Source organism: Hydra vulgaris, chromosome 08, assembly GCF_038396675.1.
Source record: "Hydra vulgaris chromosome 08, alternate assembly HydraT2T_AEP".
In the NCBI taxonomy this organism is placed as follows: domain Eukaryota; kingdom Metazoa; phylum Cnidaria; class Hydrozoa; order Anthoathecata; family Hydridae; genus Hydra; species Hydra vulgaris.
The window spans coordinates 52,427,786-52,448,565 of record NC_088927.1 but is presented as its reverse complement, the minus strand read 5'-3'; the positions used below and the strand labels follow the sequence as shown (position 1 = coordinate 52,448,565).

Below are 20,780 nucleotides of genomic sequence, written 5' to 3'. Positions count from 1 at the left end.
GTAATATGGACAAGAACAGATTAGAACTAGGATCTATATTAGGTTGAAGCACTTTTTCATAAATTTTTACCATAAATCAATTTTACGCTGTTGAGCAAAGTCAACAGCGTAAAATTGATTTACGGCAAATTTCAAAATTTAAAAATTGTTTTCTTTAAAATCACTATCAGGGGTAGTAAAAAAGTTTTAAAAATTATATAAAAAAGAGAAAATTGCGGTATAATGCGGTCGTGATGTAGTGGTAGAGTGCTCTTTTCATATGCGAGAGGTTCCGATTTCGATCCCCACCACGTCCGCGCTCAATTGGTTTATCCGCACAGCGTCCTTGTTTATCAAGGTTCGTGTTTCGAAATTATAGAGTTTAAAGAGGGTTATAACCACAATTAAGTAGCCTCCTGGTCTGTTATAGCCTTCTAGGCCTTGGGGAGGTGAATTAATATATATATGTATATATAAATATATATATATATATATATATATATATATATATATATTTTTTATTTTTTTTGGCCTTTAACTTTTACCATACAATAGCTTGAGATGTTGTTTTTTATTTGCTTCAGATATAAGTAATATTTAGAGAGACTTTTAAATATTACTTATATACTTAGATGTTTTTAAAACATTCTGAATGTTTTTAACAATATAAACAATGTTTTTATTTTTATTTTTTTTAATAAAATGTTTTTATTTTTAACTTTTTTAATAAAATGTTTTTATTTTCATTTTTTACTGTAAATCATGCGCGGAGTGTTGCTACATCGACTATCTTATAGCCTGACTCGCAAGGGAGTGCTGCTACATCGACTGACCAATACCCTAACTCGCAACGGAGTGCTGCTACATCTACTATCTTTTAGCCTGGACCGCATGGGAGTGCTGCTACATCGACTGAGGGTTTGGTTGGGGCAGGCAGTCTATCAATTAATAAAAAAAAAAATTCCGGTCTTGCATTTTGATTTTTACTTTTTGTTAACAAAATATGGAAAAAAACCTTCTGACAACATATAAGAGTTCTATATATATATATATATATATATATATATATATATATATATATATATATATATATATATATATATATATATATATATATATATATATATATAGACTTATATATAGTCTCTTTAAATATTACTAATATCTAAAGCAAATAAAAAAAAAAAAACATCTCAAGCTATTGTATGGTAAAAATGAAAGGCCAAGCAAGAATATATATATATATATATATATATATATATATATATATATATATATATATATATATATATATATATATATATATATATATATATGTATATATATATATATATATATATATATATATATATATATATATATTTTTTTTTTTTTTTTTTTTTTTTTTCTACTACTCCGTTTTTTAACAACAGTGAGCACTCATTTTATAAGTTATGAGGTTTCGAGAAGCATATTTTTAATATGTGGATTTCTTGAAGAAAGAGTAGTTGAAATACTGTTTTTCTTCACTTTTTTTATTGATATAATTTAAAGAAATATGTCAATAGCGAGTAATAACATCGTTGTAACTGACCGTGACTTTAAAGGATGCATAGTTGAATTTATTTATGATATTTTAAATTTAATGAATTCTTTTTAAAAAGTCTTGCATGCGAGTAAGTATGCATTTAAGTATGAATTTACCTTACTGTTGTGCTGAAATAACCAAAATAGGTTGCTAACTTCGTTATTTTTAAGTATTTTAAATTACATGTTTTCCATGAAAGTTTAAAAGTCTGAAACATTTTTTTAACTGTAATATACGACTAGCAGTAAGCAGTCATATATTACAGTTGTTAGTAAATGAATTAATAGTAGCAATTTAAGTTGATATATTATTTTTAAATTATAACAAAATACTAATTTATCTTTAAAACAAACTGTTTAGCTCCGCTCGCTTTTAGATAACGACATAGAGACTAGATAACATCAGTTATTAAATCAGTAAATACTAAGCAATACCTGAAATACTGAAGAGAGAGAGAAATACAGATTGAACGAGAGAGAGAGAGAGAGAGAGAGAGAGAGAGAGAGAGAGAGAGAGAGAGAGAGAGAGAGAGAGAGAGAGAGAGAGATAGAAAGGTTGACGGTGTTTCTAAGACACTGCGTTAAAAAAAGTTATAAAGATACACAACAAATCATTAAAACTTATTAAAAAATTTAATATGATCATAACCAATTTTGTAACTTTTTGTATATTATAAAATATAGTAGTTAAAAATAGCGATAAAAAAAGCATAAAGTTGGTTTTGCAATGATACCAGTAGACAAAATTATGTTTACCTTAATTATGTAGAATTCTTTTTTTTTCTAACAGCTGACTTTTGATTAATTCAGTAAATCTCAAATTATATATAAATTTACTAAATTAAAATCATGTTTTAACATGATTTTAATTTAGTAGACAACTACTAAACTAATAAATCAATTACAAAATCATCTTTAGAAGAAATTAGTTTTATTAGATAATGTTTGAATTTATATAAAAAATAAAGTCATTAGCTATATACGAAAATTAATAATAGTTTCGAGGAAAACTTAATAAAATGTATAGTGACGAAGATTAAAACTATAAAATTCTTTAAAAAATATTTCCTTATGATAATAGTAATAAATTTATTAGTCGCAATATCATAAAATATCAGAAAGCATTTTAAGAAATAAAAAAAGAGTAAAAAATAGATTTATAAAGTTCTAATTCAATTTATATATTAAAATCTTCTTAGATTGATGATGCTAATAGGATTACGAAAAAAACCGAAATTTGTAACTTGGAAAAAAATATTGCAATCAATTGCGGTATTAATATTTAGATTCTATAATAAGATTCATACTTTTATTTGCCGGGGCCAGAGACGTAGCCGGGGCCGGTTTGCACTAATTCTTATATTTAGTTTTATTTCTAAAGCATATATCAAAGAAAATAATACAGAGCATTTACACCTCCTGCCACTAAAATTCGTGACACCGCTTGACTAGCATAGATCAAAATCTTATCCTTTATGTTACCAAGTAACACCACTTTTAAAACATAGAAATAACATCATAGAAACATATATAAACATCATAAAACATACATAAACCATAAGTACATAAAACGTAATTATTCAAAACTTTAAATAAGAGCATTCAGAAATACAAAATAATTTGTGCAATTTTTTTTTAAATAACAATAATGGTTACTTTTATTTAATAAATATTACACCAATGTTGTATTTCACAACGCACTTAGATATAGTTTTCGATGATTGCGTTTATATGTGTTTAAAATTATCTATAATTTTAAACACCTAATATTTTTTATTTTTACCAGTTAGCTATATAAACAAAAATTTTCTGTGTAATCATGCTTTCAAAATTGTTGACCTATAAAGGAAAAGTTCTAGGAAGGGATAAAACAGTTGTTAAAAATTTTGCATTTAACCGCAAACCGCACTAGAATTAAATTGTTTTTCTGTGTCTAAACAAAAATGTTAATTTGGATTTTAAGATTTTGAATAGCGACTGGCTTCTTCTTCTTTTTTTCATTTTACAACTATTAATTATTTTTAAATTAGATTTAAGAAATTAATTTCCATCCACCCCATAATCAAGATTGCGTCAGTCCGCACTCCCTCTCGTTTATTTTATGATTTTATGATTTGGAACAAAACTCCAACCAATCCCTCCCTCTTTTTGCATTAAATACGCGGGACTACTTAATTTTGATTAAAGTATGGAAACTTTCATAATTTAATACTAAAATTTTTGTTTATTAAAACTAAAGGATTAGTGCGTATTATACATTCGTAAGCAAAAAAAAGGCAAAAATGCAACTTAGGGGTTCTCTAAATATTACGCTACGCTAAGTTTAGTTAAAAAACGGAAGTAAAAGATCTTAAGTTCTTTAACGCGAGAATTATTATTAAACCTTTGTGCACTTTTATTTGTCACAGGTACTGTCATCCATTGATTTCAATACCGTACCTCACAACAGATTATGTTTTAAGCTAACCAGTTATAAATTTAACAGTAAAGCACTTAGATAGTGCAATAATTTTGTATGTAAAAGAGTGCAACGTGATATCTGCAACAGTGAATTTTCAAATCGGTTACCAGTTGCAGGTGGAGTGCCACAAAGCTCTGTCTTTGGTCCGTTTATGCTTACTGTTTATATAAACGACTTACCAAATGAGTTTTCAACTAAGTGTAAAATGTATGCTGGTTATTTAAAACTAATTATCATAATTAGATCATTTTCGGATCTAAGACTCAAAACAATTGGATATAGAAAAAACTCAAAACAAATTAACGACATAGTCAAAACTATAGCTAATGAAATTTAATGTTAGCAAATGTAAACGCTCGGATATAGGTAGCAAAAGTAGTAGTTTACATATGAGCAATGAACTATGATTTCAAATGACTTAAAATGGTCTATTCATGTTAGTTATATGCTCAGTAAAGCTTATAAAATGTTAATAATAATATACCATTCATTTAAAAAAGTAGATATAATTGCGTCTAAACTATACCTCTCTTGAAAGAGCGCATCGAAACAACGCAACATCGGTGTGGTAAGTTTTTTTAGACAAGATAAAAAAAATGGAAACAATACAAATTAAAGCATTACGAATAAAATGTCTTTAAGGAAAAAACTATGAAACAAGACTATCCTACTTCAAATTAACGACTCTTGAAAAAAAGACCGTGATGACCTAATAAAATTTTACGTAAGGGTAATTTATATAGATAATTTAACTCGGAATACCAATCTGATTTAATAGTTTTAAATACAAGAGGTCATAATATGAGACTTTGTGGACAATTTGTGCAGCCGTTGCGCAGTGGTAGCGCACTTTTCCTCAGAAACCTAAGATCCGTGGTTCAAACCCCACCTCTGGGCAAGTTTTGCGACAACGGTTGGGAAGAAGGCGTGAACTTCCTATTAAATACTTCTCCGCGGTGCTCTGTCGTAAGACCGTAAGGTCTTCGTGCGGCACTTAAAAAAGAAAAAAAAAATCTCGATATTAGAATTATTTTGTTCTATCTCCACTTATTGAAAAAATTGAGCTATTGAAAGCCTAAGTTTCCTCAGAATAATGTTTTTCTACTACATTAAAATCTAATTTACAAGCAAAAAAGTTGTAGAGGAAAATAAATTTTTAAAATTATTTATTTATGCCGTCTGATAAAGTTTTTATTTTTTTAATCATTTTACTCAAAACTAAACAATTTGGAGAACAAGATAATTCTAACGTCGAGAATTAATAAAAAAAAACCAAAGAGATACTACTTCCTAACAAACAGTGTTATTAACAGTAATAATAAATTAAATAAAAACATTGTATATTCATTGTATATTTTATATTTTAATATTGTATTTTATATATTATATTTTATATTGTATATTCATTGAATATACATTGTATTTTCATTGTATAAAACATTGTATATTCATTGTATTTACATTGTATAGCTAAATAGTTGAAATCAAAGTTGTATTGGTTTTAAACATAACACGGCTGTTAAAGTCTAGATTAACAACGTACATGGTTATTGTACATAAACACAGTTATTATTAAATAGATAAAATTGATTTTTAAATTAACTAATGCGGCCGCTTCATTTAGATCTACGGACTAATTTTGTAAATTTTTTAACACATAACTTACATTTGTTATTATTTGATACAAAATTAGCTGAATTACAACACATATTTATACAAGAAAGTGCAATTAACAAAAAACAAATCAAAAGGATTGAAAACGAAATCCAACGGGAGCAACGGAACAATAACCCGAATATAGAGAGCATTAAAGAAAAGCGCAATGTTCTTTTCTTGCTCCAGTTTTCAGGAGCGTTTATTTGCATGAAACAAAAACTAATTAAAGAAGGAGAAAAAGCTTCAAAATTTTTGTAAAATTTGGAAAAAACTCAACAGCGGAACAAGTCAATTACCATAATCCGCAAGAATGACGGCACATTGACAAGAGAACCTGGTGAAATATTCAACTCCCTATCAACATATTATAAAAATATTTATACCAAAACAAATTTATGCATTGACAGCCAAAACTACTTGCGGTTTCCTGTTGATCTCCTATCCAACGGAAACGGGATTTAGACAAGACAATCCTCTCTTTTGCTGTATGCCTTTGTTGCTGAAGCTTTGGCTTTAGTGTTCAGAACGGACTGCAGAACAGAGGGCTTTCCTCTGCCGGAAAAAATCGAAATCTCTGAAATTACAGCAGCACGCAGACGATTCGAACTTTTTTGCAAAGGACGTAAAATGTGCCCGCTATTTCTTTGAAAACGTAAAATTATTCGAAAAAGCAAGTGGTTAAGTGATCAACGCCTCAAAAACCAAGGGTGTTGCTCTTCGTGGTTTTGATTCCATAATGTACAGAGAATTGGATAACATAGAGTGGAACAATAACACCGTTTTCAAAATTTTTGTTGTTACTTTTAATACCAGACTGAGGGATACTACCAATTTTAACTGGCAAGTAGCTCTTAACAAAATAGAGAAAAAGCTAAAGTTTCTGGGACTGCGTACTTTGTCACTTAGAAGAAAGGCTATTTTGATAAATACGCTAACAATGTCAAAAATGTGGTTACTAGCAAACGTGTTGCCCTCTCCCGATCGGGTAATAGAGCGTTTGCATAGAGCCATTTTCAAAAATCTGTGGCAAAAGACCAATTTCAACTCTGTCAAACGAGAGACACTTTTTTTACCCGTAGTAGTATAAGTCATTAATAGAATCATAAAATCATAAAATGTATTAAATTTTACATGTAAGGTACTATATATACATATACATATACATATATATATATATATATATATATATATATATATATATATATATATATATATATACATATGTATATAAATATATATATATAGATATATATATATATATATATATATATATATATATATATATATATATATACATATATATGAACATGTATATATAGTACCTTACATGTAAAATTTAATACATTTTATGATTTTATATATATATATATGTATATTATATATATATATATATATATATATATATATATATATATATATATATATATATATATACATATGTATTTGTTCTTGTAATTCTTTTAACTGAAAATTTCACCTTTATTCTAATGTTTGATACTAGAACATTGTTAAGAATCTTCCCAGCGTTTTCACAAGCATCTTCAAGTTTTTCAATTAGGTGTCTGACAAAAAAAATTTTAACAAATTAAGAAGCAATCTAATGCCTAAACACTTAAACACATACCTGTTAAAAAGGTTATGCTATTACTACCATATACAGTTTTTCATCTTTAATAAACTTATTTTTAGAAAACTGTCAAACAATGCCTAAAAAATAAATATCTAAACTTTCAGAAAAGTTTTTTATACAAAGAAAACTTAAAACTGTTACAACTTATATCTATAAAAATACATTATAAAAAAAAATTTATAAATAACAAACTTTTTTTTTATGCTATGTTTAAGGCAAAATATAAATTAAAACTATGTAATTATTATTATTAGATTAAACAAATATTTAACACATGATTATGTAACATGTTCAGTTGTTTACCTTTTTTATACTTTGATCTAATAAAAGAGACTAATAAAATAAAGACTAATAAATTTTATATTGAATTTTTATTATAAAAAAATGAACAATACTTCTCTGAAGTATTGAATCCAAATCCGGATTTCGGAATTTCCGAATTCCGAAATTCCGTCATATTTTGAATTTTTAAAAATCCGCAATTCAAAAACGCAAATTCCGGGTTTTTCGAATTTAGAATTTCGATTATTTAATTCTTATTTTATTTTTTTTAAGTTATTTAGAACTGTTTTTATAAAAATTTCAAAAAAAACTTTTGTTTTGTTTTTTTATTATGTATTTCTTCCGTTCTAAAAATTTTAATTTTTATTACTAAAAACGTTTTTTAACAACAAAGTTGTCATCCTCAGTAGTATAATACAACAGTTTTTAGTAATAAAAATTAAAATTTTTAAAACGGAATAAATACATAATATGAAAACAAAACAAAAGTTTTTTTTTGAAATTTTTAGAATTTCGAATTTAGAAGAACTTTTACTATAGATGGCAGCATTGTGTACTTTCATTGTTATAAATTCAAAAAATTTAAATTTTAGTAGGCTTAGGCTACTGCAAATGCATTAAAAAATTTTTTTTTAATGAAATATTAACATTAAGAAATTAAATTGTATGCAGAGCAGACAAAGTAAGTCATTATATTAATTTTATGTTTCAAAAATTTTGTAGACTTACATTGTTATTGTTTTAAATCCCAACCCAAGTATGGTAGATAAATCTAAAGAAACTTTTATGGACATTTCAAAAGAAAGCTCATTAAATTCAGTGTGGATATATTTTCTACGAGGGAAAACAAATCAGGTGGCGAAATGCATGCAATGCAAGCAAGTTTTAAAGATATTGGGTGGATGTACAACTCCCATGCACACACATCTTCGTTCTAAACACAACACACTTTTGAACAAGCGAAAGTTTGATGAAAATACAACAGCTTCTACATCTGACAGTAACGATAGTGTTGTGAGCACAACCAGAAAAACGAACACGATCATTGATTTTTTCAAGTCAAAAAAAGATAAAACTTTTCCTGCCGTAGTAGCTAGAATGATTGCTTCTGATGGTTTACCGTTTCGTGTTTTTTGTACGTCAAACGATTTAAGAAAATGTTTAACAATGCGTGGATTCGGTGATATTCCAAAATCACCCACCAGCATACAGAAAGTCGTGATGGATTATACTAAAAAAATTAAACAATTGCAAATTGCTGAAATTAATCAATTAAAAAAGAATTTATGCTTTAGTCTAACATTGGACGAGTGGACGTCCTCTCGAAATAGACGTTATATAAATGTTAACGTTCATGGGTCAAAAAATATCTGGAATTTGGGTCTTTCTCGAATTAATTGTCGATTTGCGGCTGAAAATTGTGTAAAATTGTTAGAGGACAAGTTAGAATCATTTCAGTTAAATATAAGGAACGATATTTCGTGTATTGTAACTGATGGTGCTTCTATGATGCAAAAAGTGGGTAGATTATTACCATGTGAACAAATTTTGTGTTTTGCTCATGCAATTCAGATTGCAATTGTAAATGTGATCTACAAACAAACAGAGAAAGAGGTAGATGAAAATGATTATGAGAGTGTCCTAGATCTGGACTTTGATGAAGAAGATTTAAGTGATGATGAAGGAATGCAAGTGGGGACGAGAAATGAATGTGATGTAGAAATTACTGAAAAGTTTACATTGCGAAATGTAATCATGAAAGTTCGGGTAATTGTTCGAATGTTTCGACGTTCCCCTTTAAAAAATGAAGTGTTGCAAAAACATGTGAAGGAAGATCATGGAAAGGAATTGCAGCTATTGCTTGATTCGGAGACTAGATGGAGTAGCCTGATGTCCATGTTAGAATGTTTTAATCTTTTGAAAAGTTCAATAAAAAAGGCAATAATTGATATCAAAGCGGATACATTTTTGAATGATTCAGAATGGAATATAATATCTACAGTTTCTAGAAATTTGAAGCCTATAAAATTAGCCGTAGACGCGTTATGCCGTGCTGATGCAAATTTACTTTCTGCGGATGCAACATTTACGTTTGTGTTAGAAAATTTTGATGAGAATGAAGAAATTGGCCGTGAAATGAAAAAAGAGTTTGAAGTTCAAATTAATCAAAGAAGAACTGTGGTATCCGATGTTCTTCAATATTTGCATAATGGGGGTAAAACCAAAATTCACAAGAACATTTTGCGTCGCTCGAAAACTGAAATAACCAAAATTATCATATCCCTAATCCAAAGACTTAGTGGTGAAGTAGCATTAGAAATAGACCCGACAGTATCTGAGTCTACTAAAATGGATGACGATAAACCTATCGAATCATTGGAAACTCAGTTATCCTTGCAGGAAATTCTTCAGCAAAAGATAAAGGAATCACTCTCGGAATCACGGTCAAAAGTTCTACAAAAATCATCGATTCATTCCAAAATTCGCAGTGAAATGAAATTTTGGGATGAAGGGGGATCCCGCGGAATGCTTTTGGAAGATCTTTACAAAAGTTTATTAACAATTCCACCAACTAGTGTGGAGTCAGAGCGCGCTTTTTCCGCTGCAGGAGCATTTTCAACAAAAATTCGATCAAGGCTCAACGACAAAACATTGGATACTTTGTGCTTTTTAAGAAGCTTTTTCAAAAATCAAAATGAAAATTGAACTTTCATTTTGCAATTTTATTTATGTAGTTCAAAAATATTTTAATATGAAATATTTCCTTATTTTGTAATTTGTTTTATTTTTATTGTTTTGAACTAAATACATTTATGTTAAAAAATAATGTACTTTCTTTTCTTTATATTTTTTAAATTCTTCTATAATAATTCCGGAATTAAACCGGAATTCCGGATTTCATCTCCTGTAATTCCGAAAATCCGGAATTCAGTTTTTTACAAAAAATTGGATTCACTACTCTGAAGTTATGATACACAAAGTTAACGTTAATGTTTTTTACTTGTTATTTTTGTTTTAACGTATCGCACTTTTGCAACTAGTTGATCATTCGAGTATTTTGATAAAGTTTTTTTGGCTTCAAGATTGTTATTAATTATAGCCTTAACATTTTCCTTTGACATAATTGATCTACTTAAAATTAAAGGCGAAAACAATTGTTTAATAGTTTTATTTTTCTCTTTTGTAAAAATTGTCTTAATCCGAATACTTTGGTTGTTATCATTATAATTTACTAAGCTTAATTTATGCATATGCTTGATTTTGTCATAAATTTATTTTGGTGTTCGATGTTTTAAAACTTCATTTGAGTAAGTAACTTCACGTCTCAATGCTCGAGAAATAACTGACTTTTGGTCTGTAAACATAAACAAATATTGTATTTTTTGAACTTCTTCTGGTGTCCAGTTTTCTTATTGCATAATAATAATATATCTTTGTTTGGTTGATATTCTTTATCAGTATCATTTCCATCATTTGAATCAATAGAGGAACATTGAGATCTTGGATTTTGAATTGGTTTTGAACTCGAAGTTGGAATGTTTTGCGATAGATTGCCAGAGTCTGATAAATTGGTCTTGTTTCTACCAAAAATTATTTTACTAACTTTTTCAGATGCTTCAGAAACTTCCTTGTCTTTCTGTGTAAGATAGTACCATCTTTCACCAATTTTTGTTTTATGCTTCATAATAGTCGTATACTCTGACTTTATTTCTTAATGATAATCATAAAAAAAGTCAGAAGTGATTTTTGCAATAAAGTAGCACTTCTTCTTTCATCACGAGAATCATCACGCAAGCATTTTGTAAAAAATGAATTTAGCTGTGTTGAAACACTACCTGACTCTAAGTCATAATCAGACCATGTTACAAATAGATTTAAAGACTTTTTACCTAGAAGTTGATTTCTAAAAATCCTTAAATAACAATCACAAAGTAGTTTTAGTTCTTCATTTATTATAATCTGACATGAAACATATTTCCGTGCTGTTTTGTGCTTCTTCACAAGAACAATAAAACTCTTAGTAAGTGTGTATGTTCCTTTTAAATACTCATCAATAGTCATGTTGGATACTGCTCCAGACCTTGAAATATTATTTATGATTAAACTAAAGAAAATGCTGTCTCTCAAATTTGTAAACATTGAGAGAGTATTAAAATATTCAGATGGTTTATCCCCATACTTTGAAAAAGTTGTCTTTGCTTTAGTTGTCACTTCATCATAAAATTCACTAATAAGCACTGCTTGGAAAGCTTCTAACGGAATAATATTTTCTAGTTCCTGCACCATGACAGTGAATTGCCTTTCGCTTTCATAATTTCTTGTAGCACGTTTCCACTTATAAACCTCACTTTTGTACGAGTTTAACACATCCACAGAAATACATATAGGCAAAACATTGCATAATATTTTCTAAATCCTGCACCATAACAGTGAATTGCTGGTCGCTTTCATCATTTCTTAAAGCACTTCTCCACTTAGAAACCTCACTTTTGTACGAGTTTAACACATCTACAGAAATACTTACAGGCAAAACATTGTCAACATGTGGTGTTAGCTTAGACCGAATCAAAAACTTTATAAAGTTAGTAAAAGGAAACAAATATGATTGTTGAGTACCAGGTTCATAATCCTTTTTAATTACATGTGACTGCCAAACTTGAGGTAAATTTTGTAAGTCAAAAAACTTAGTGTAAAATGGTTCTTGTGTCGACGCGACTTGCATCATCCTCATTATTTGCTTCATTTCATTATGCACAGCTACAGTCTTTTTTGCCACCAGATAAACACTTTAAATATAAATAAAATACAATGAGATAATCTTGAAATAAGGGTTCAACCAGTACCCCATCTTTGTCCGGATTACGAGAAAAAGAGTATTCAGAACTTTGGCTCTCTTCTATATTTACAATTGGAGGATTAACTTTGCTTAAATCTGTTGATTGAGTTTTATAAAGGTATGAAGGAAATTTTAATTTCAAATTGGTACTTTTGCTATGTAGAACTTTTTTATCAAGGATGTCTCTATACTTAGACAGGTTGTTTTCGAGATAATGAGGAGATCTATATAAATGATAGTGTATTCTTTTAGTAATAATATTACAAATAGGACATCTGTATTTTTTAATTGTTCTGGAAGATTGACTTAAAACTTTAGCCACATTTTTTTTTCTCAAAGCCCCTTTCTTTTCTCAAATCCCTTTCTCAAAAAATCCTTTTCTCAAAATCCTCAAAACCCTTTCTTTTCTTAACTGTCTTTCTCTAAAAATCTTTTTCTCAAATCCCTTTCTCAAGCCCCTTTCTTTTCTCAAATCAAATTTTCCTCTTAACTTTTTGGCCTCTTCCTTTGAAATTCCATGCTTAGATAAACATGCATGTGTTGGTAAATCAATTATGCTATCAATTCATCCTGAAATTGGGCATTTCACTAACAACCTATGTGAACTTAAGCTTCTATATTCATTTAAGGTACTTTTCTTCATTTTTTTTTAACTTTCCAGTCTTTGAATATCTAAAAAAGAATAGCATTAAAGTTTTTTATTTAAACCTAAGAAAGATTGATAAAATTCCAATTAAAAAAAAATCTTTTATTCTACAAAACTACTAACTATGAGATATTAAATATTGGCTCAGAATTAATTTGGTCATTGTTATTGTCATTATTATTGTTATTATTGTTGTTATTATTGCTAGTAGTATTATTATTAGTATTACTTTTATCATTACATATTTTTATAACTTTTAATATATAAAAAATACTTAAATCTTTTGAGCCACAGAAAGTTTGCCAACTCTCATAAAACCTGTCAACATATTTCCCATTTTGGTTTCCTCAATTTCATCCAACATATTTCGACTATAAAACAATTATCTAACAGGAAAAACAAAGATAAAAAATTAGCAACAAAAAAACAAAAGAAAAAACAAAAGTTACTAAAGTATTTGACAACCAACTTTATATCTGATATGGTAAGTTGAGGTACTCAAATTTTTGTGGAAGACAGCAGATAAGAGTAATTTAACTTTAATAGATATATAGTAATTTATAATAGATATAAGAAATTTATTATAAGTAATTTATTATACTCTCCTACAAATTTAAAAATTACATTAATGTAATTTTTAAATTTATTGTGTAAAAGTTGTAAAAGTTTATTGTTCTATTTACAATCTTATTAACAGTAACAAAGTGAAAGCAAAATTTATAATCTGAGTTCAAACAAGATATAAACCTTTCAATAGCATTGTTGGAAATTTCATTCTCTTATGTCTAAATAAAATTAAATAAATTAAAAAATATGTATCGTAATTTTTGTTCATGAAATTTGTAAAACAAAAAAAAATTTACAAATTTCCTTCCAATCTTTTTATAAACTTTGGTGATATCACTAAAATATTCCTAAAATTGAAAAAAATATATTTTAATTCAAAGTAAACAATACCGATGTTTAGAGTAAAGAAAAAATTATTACATTTATTTGTAACTTTTCACTTAGATCACTAACATCATTAATAATTATCTTTATAAAAATTGAATAATAACTTTATATAGATAACATAACATGATAATAAAAAGGATAATTTAAAATATATTTTATTAATATGTAATATTGGTAACTGGTAGTAGTATTACTCTTACGCATTCATCAACACTGTTTTTTTTTTTTCAATATTGCTAAGAGGTAGTTTTGAGAGAAAAGAAAAAATACCCAATTTATTTGGATCATAACTTATCTGAACTGAATAATTAACTTTTGTAGAAATATTGACCTATTAAAAATGTAAAAAGTAAAATGAAAAACACATATCAAAATTTTCAGTGCAACAACTTACTTTTTCAACTTGTTTAACATGAAATTCAATGTCTTCATTTGAATCTGAACAAACCTGTTAAGCAAATTACCAACAAATTAAAAATTATACATTTCTCAGATTCATATTCTGGATAATATTTAACATAAAAATTTTTCCTTAAACTTTTAAATTATATAAGTATATATATATATATGTATATATATATATATATATATATATATATATATATATATATATATATATAATATATATATAATATATATATATATAATATATATATATATATATATATATATATATATATATATATTATGTTAGTGTATTCTACATATAGAGTGCTCAATGTTTTGAAAGAACAGAGCAGTAGTAAAAGTAAAAACACTTATCTAGTTTTATTCTTAAACAGCTTGTTGCTCTATTAGTAGGTTCATCAGGATCAATGTCTAAACATCAAAAAATTTAAATTTTAGAAAATATATTTCACAAGAAGTTGGGAGTTTTTATAATTAATTATCTAATAACTGTAGTTATTTTGCAACCAGGAAGTTGCATCAACTAAATTAGAAAATTAAAAAATTATGAAAAGAATTCTTTAGAATTAGCATAATTTTAGCTGGGTCATTTGTTTTTTTGACTTCTTAAAAGGTGCTTGTTTTCATATCTGCATTTAGAAATTAATTCAGATTTACTCAGTAACTTTTCTTAATCCAAATGAGTAATAATTAAAAACTTTTCTTCTAAACTTAGTATACATATTTTGGAAATGTTATTATAGGCAGGCACACTTTTTAGAATAGACCAGTTTAATTTAAACTAATATTTTTCTCCTTTTAGTTGCCAAATATATTACAGCATAGTTTCTTTTGAGTGTTTTTATGTTTAAAATATCGTTTGTGGTTGGCATAATGTTTTTTCCATTCGTCCTCGGTTAAGCCAATATGATAAACAATATTATGTTATTGAATTTTACATTGCTTAATGTTGTTATTAAACAGAGCAATAATAAACTATACATATATATATATATATTTATATATATATATATATATATATATATATATATATATATATATATATATATATATATATGTATATATATATATGTATATATATATATATTTGTAAAATTATATATGCATATAATTTTATTTATATATATTTTTAAAATATATATAACTTTAACTGAATTTTACCAATTATACATTTAAAATATAATGTACAAATAAAAATTTTTTTAAATAATGAACCTATATTATTATTGTTACTGAGACGTGTTTATCGAGACAAATAAAATTAAATCGAGCCGTCAAATTTCAAAAAGTTTGCTTTTGAGAGAAAATTTAAGTTAAATCAATCAATCAATTAATGTATTTCTGATATATTTGGTATTACATTTCAAAGTTGTTTACAAATAGTATAAATATAGTATTTTTTAATGAATGGAGATTAATGGGAATGGATGGTGCTAATATGTATTTTAAAAGGTATTTTAAATATTGAAAAAACAATTAAGTTTTTTTTATAAAATGGAAACACTAATATGTATGGTTTTTAGGTATATGACGGAATATACTTTAGAACCAACAGCCATCAGCTAAATCATCTTTTACTCATAAAAATCAGTCTCTTCATTTAAATTATAGAACAAACAATTTGGCAACATTCCAGCTAACTTCTTCGCTATTTTTACTTATACAAGCATCTGCTCAACTTAAAATTTCAATTTATGCATTGGTGTAAATAATATGCCATTTTTCTAAAATATCGTTCACTTGACAATTATATTTCACGCATGGTTTTTGTGACGGTATTTGGAACCTTTGATGTTTTTAAGCGTTGTACTTCCACCTAGAATACTTCCATGGTTATACATAGTTGTTTTCAAGTATATAAACTCCTAGTCTTCAACCATTTTTATAATATCGTCGTGGATGGCTAGTTACTTTGTATTTTGGCACGCTTTAAATAGAGTTTGATTCTATCGGACTTTCTGTTTCAAGTCTCTGACAGCTATGATGTCGAACGTGCATTTTATAATATCTAAAAGTTATTTAAATTATTGACGCATGCTTCTTATGCTTAAATGTAATAAAGAAAAAGAATTATTATCTTTTTTAATTCTAAAATTATAAGGATCAAGATATGTTGTTTTCATTAAGTTCATTTGAGTTTCTCTAATAAATTATCTTCAGAAAAATTAAGAAAATCCTCAAAAGGATCAAAGTTAAAAGCTTTGAAATCTTATTAAGCAAAAAAATTTTCAGTTATTCTAAAAATGAAGAATAAAAGATAAAATAAGAGCTTATTCAAGAACTCATATAATAATATTATTTATTTTCGAATAGTAGGCAAAATTTCAACTATATTTCTATATTTTTTCCTCAGATTCGTGTTCTATCAAATTATAATATATAGAACTTTTATTATAAAATGAACGAATGACTCCACTATAAAATAAGTATAAAACGAGTAGCTCCACTTAAACGGTATAAGTTACAGTTAAATTTAGATTAAGTATAAACGAACATTTCCGGTTAAAAGGTATATATTATGATTTAATATAAACTAATATAACTAATAAACGAATATTTTCAATAAAACAGTGTAAACTATAATTAGATAACTTAAGTATTAAGAGCCGATTTTATAAAAATGAGGCAAAATCAGCAACTAGAAATAGTTGAGTTAAATTTTTTTGAAAATTTTAGTGATATCTTTCAATCATTTCAATCAAACTTGAGAAAAACCTGAAAATTTGTACCCATAATTCAAAGCGGTTCAAAAGTTACTGCGATTTGAGGTTTTATAAAACTTCGAATTTTTTTTTTTTTTGTCATTTTTTAAAGTTTTCATTGTTTCGATGTAGCAACTTTATGCAGTTAAAAAAGTTATCGGAAATGAGAGTACGAGCTGAGTTTTTATAAACGGATATAATATCAAGTTTTATACATTATGGTAAAAAATTGAGTTTTTAAAATATACAACATACTTTTTCCCGTTACCCAAAACTAACCCAGGAATGTACAATAACGCAAATTCTGTACTTTTGAGTGCCAAGTCTCTGTTTAATTGAATGAACATTCCAATTTTTTTTACGTTCATGTGTATGACGAAAAGATTCTTCACAAATAAAAGTTACTGTGATAGGAGAATGGGAACAAGAAACCCTAAAATCTTAACACCCCCCTCGCTATCCTTTGCGTGAGGGCAATGAGTTGATGTTTTTATTTTTTCATAAATATAAACTAGCTAAACTATTCAAATTTTATGTCTAAATTATTCAGTGTTCAGTTATTATGACCATGTAAAGTTTGTGACCCCATCAAATGAAGGGGGGGGGGGGTATTCTTTACATGGCCATAAATACTAAATATTGAATATTTTCAACATATTGGCATAACAACAGATTTGAAATCTGTCTATGAATACGTAACTAGTTTATAGTTATGACAAAATAAATAGTTCACTCATTGCCTTCATATCTAGGGTAGGAGGGGGTGGCTAAAATTTTAGGGTTTCTTGTTCTTATTCTCCAATTAAGAGTTTGTAAAATAATTTGTTTTTCAGTTACATACACAAATTTGATTTAATGCGCTGTCATCAGTGCTGTTTTGCGATGCTTCAAATACGCCTTTTTACACAATATATTTTCAGTTTTTTCAATCTGGCCACATATATATATATATATATATATATATATATATATATATATATATATATATATATATATATATATATATATATATATATATATATATATATATATATATATATATATATATATATATATATATATATATATATATATATATATATATATATATATATATATATATATATACATATATATATATATATATATATATATATATATATATATATATATATATATATATATATATATATATATATATATATATATATATATATATATATATATATATATATATATATATATATATATATATATATATATATATATATATATATCAAAAACTTACACGCCGCAAAAAACAGTTTTAATAGTTAAAAAAAAATTTAAAGTTTATTTCTAGATACTGCTTTTTTTTATTTAATATACATTTTTTCATTAAATTTTTTCTCTATTAAGTTTCAGACCATAATATTTTTTAAACCATCCGCAGCTTGTTAGACTTATCACCTAAGCGTTTTCATTATTACAAATGCACAACAATATTTTGCCGGTGTTTTGATGGTATTATGAATTTTAGGCCTTTTTAAAAATTCTCTGTGTTTCGTTTGTTATAGTGTATTTTGTCTTTATTATTATTTCATTTATTTAACTCCTAATATAATTTACAAGGTAAAAAGAAAATGAAGAAAGTTACTTCTTGTGATTTTCACTTAAGAACTTTTTCTTCCTGAATTTGTTTAAAAATTCCTCTTTATTTATTTGCATTCCAGCACTCTATTGCATACTTTAAAATTTGTTAAACTTTGGAGGGAATTTCACTTTTAGAAAGTGGTATTTTTGCCTTCTTTTTTTTTTTGAAAACAGCATAGGTCCTGGATATTGGTAACAAACGAATGTTGAAATAAAGGGTGTTTCAGTAGTAAAGAGATAATGTGTGCACTTGTTTTATTATTAAGAAGACGAAGAAACAAGATTAATTTATTCTGTTGAATACTTTTTGAACTTTTCTGGATTTTAAATTGCGAATTGGTATAATTCTTACTGAGTTTCGAAACATTTAAACGCGATTTTATCGCACTCCTTCCAATTACATCTAGCTTTTTCATCAAAGCAGAATTATTTTCACATAGCTTCATTTCATAAGTTAAGGTAGGGACTGCCAATAACTTATAATTATAAGAAATAGAACTTGGGTGGGCAAACCGGATTCCAGATTAAATATAAGTTTAAACAACAGCTCTAAAGTTAAAGATTTTTTATCAACATTTGTATAACTGAAAGAAGCAAAAATTAAATGTTCAGTATCCCATGTGAATCCCAGATAACTAAGTTTATTCTGAAGATTTTTTTAATTACTAGAAATCGTTATCGTATTGGTTTGTATTATTTACCTGATATAAAGAACTCAGTTTTTTTTGGCATTTATTGTAATAAAATTTAAATTACGGTAAGTATTGCATGTTTTTATCAGCTTTTTGAGACCAGAGAGAGTAGAGCTTAAAAGTATGATATCATCCACATATGCTACCACTCTAGTAAAGTTTCCGTATATAGATATGCCAACAATACCTCGATTTTTAATACTTTTAAGAAGACTTTTAGTGTAATTGTTATAGAGGTGAGGTAAAAGATTCGATCCTTGTCTCACTCCTAGCTTTAGAAGAAAAGAGTTTGATTTACAACCTTGATATGAGACTGTTTCACTACTATTGTTATATAACGAAGATATAGTGTTAGCTATACAGAGTCGTAATTTGTTATCTAAATATAATTTATCAAATATTATATCCCAGTGACAGCTATCAAAAGCTTTTACTGCATCTAAAGGTACACAGAGGAATTGTTGCTGTTGTAATGTTTAATTGTTTCGCTAATAAGAAATTTAGGATGTAGTGTTGAACAGTTAGCATTGAATCCAATTTGTAGGGGTTGAGTATCTCTAATATCCGGACATATAATGAGCATTAGGTATTCTTGAACCTTTGTAAAAATTGGTTTAATGCTAATACCGCGATAGTTGCTCGGGCTGTCTAAAGATTTTTTGTACGATTTAACAAGGGTTATAATAAATGACGTCGACATTGATACTGGTGTCCATCCATAATTAATGGGGTAACTAGCAGTAGGCAACCCGTAATACGGGTTTTTAGTAAATAAATAATTAATAACAATTTAACTTTTATTTGTTTTCTCTAATGAAATATAAATGTATTAATACTTTTTTAGTTGTGCATACTTTAATTTTTCTTGGCTTCTTAGTTAAACAAAACTGTAAGCTTCATTAAAGATACAGTTTACCATTTATTCTGCAACGTTCGAACATTAAATGCGCAAATCACAACAAAACCGTTTTGTTAAAATATGACTTGAATTACATGCATCTATGCAAGTCTTATTTAGTAATTAAAAAAAGTAAAAAAAAAGTATTAGTAAATAAATTATTAAACAATTTAATTTTTATTTGTTTTCTTTAGCGAATTATAAATTTATTTATGTTTTTCTATTTCTGCTTACATTTATTTTTCTTGGCTTCAACTAAATTGTAAGATTAATTAAAGATACAGTTAGCCTTAATTAAACTTCATTAAAGATACAGAAAACAGTTAAGTTAAATTCGAACGTTCGAACATTATATGCGCAAACAACAACAAAATCGTTATGTTAATGTATGACTTGAATTATGCGCATAGATTATCTAAGTCTTATTTTAAAATTGCAGAAAATTGTTTATGTAAAAT

At 26.7% G+C, this 20,780-nt stretch overlaps 1 protein-coding gene across 3 annotated transcripts in view; it reads left to right on the top strand.

Annotated features, from left to right (window-relative positions):
- LOC136083950 (TNF receptor-associated factor 5-like) overlaps window positions 1-20,780 on the top strand; it is a 102,233-nt gene that overhangs the window by 17,745 nt on the left and 63,708 nt on the right. The gene's annotated exons all lie outside the window — the stretch shown is intronic.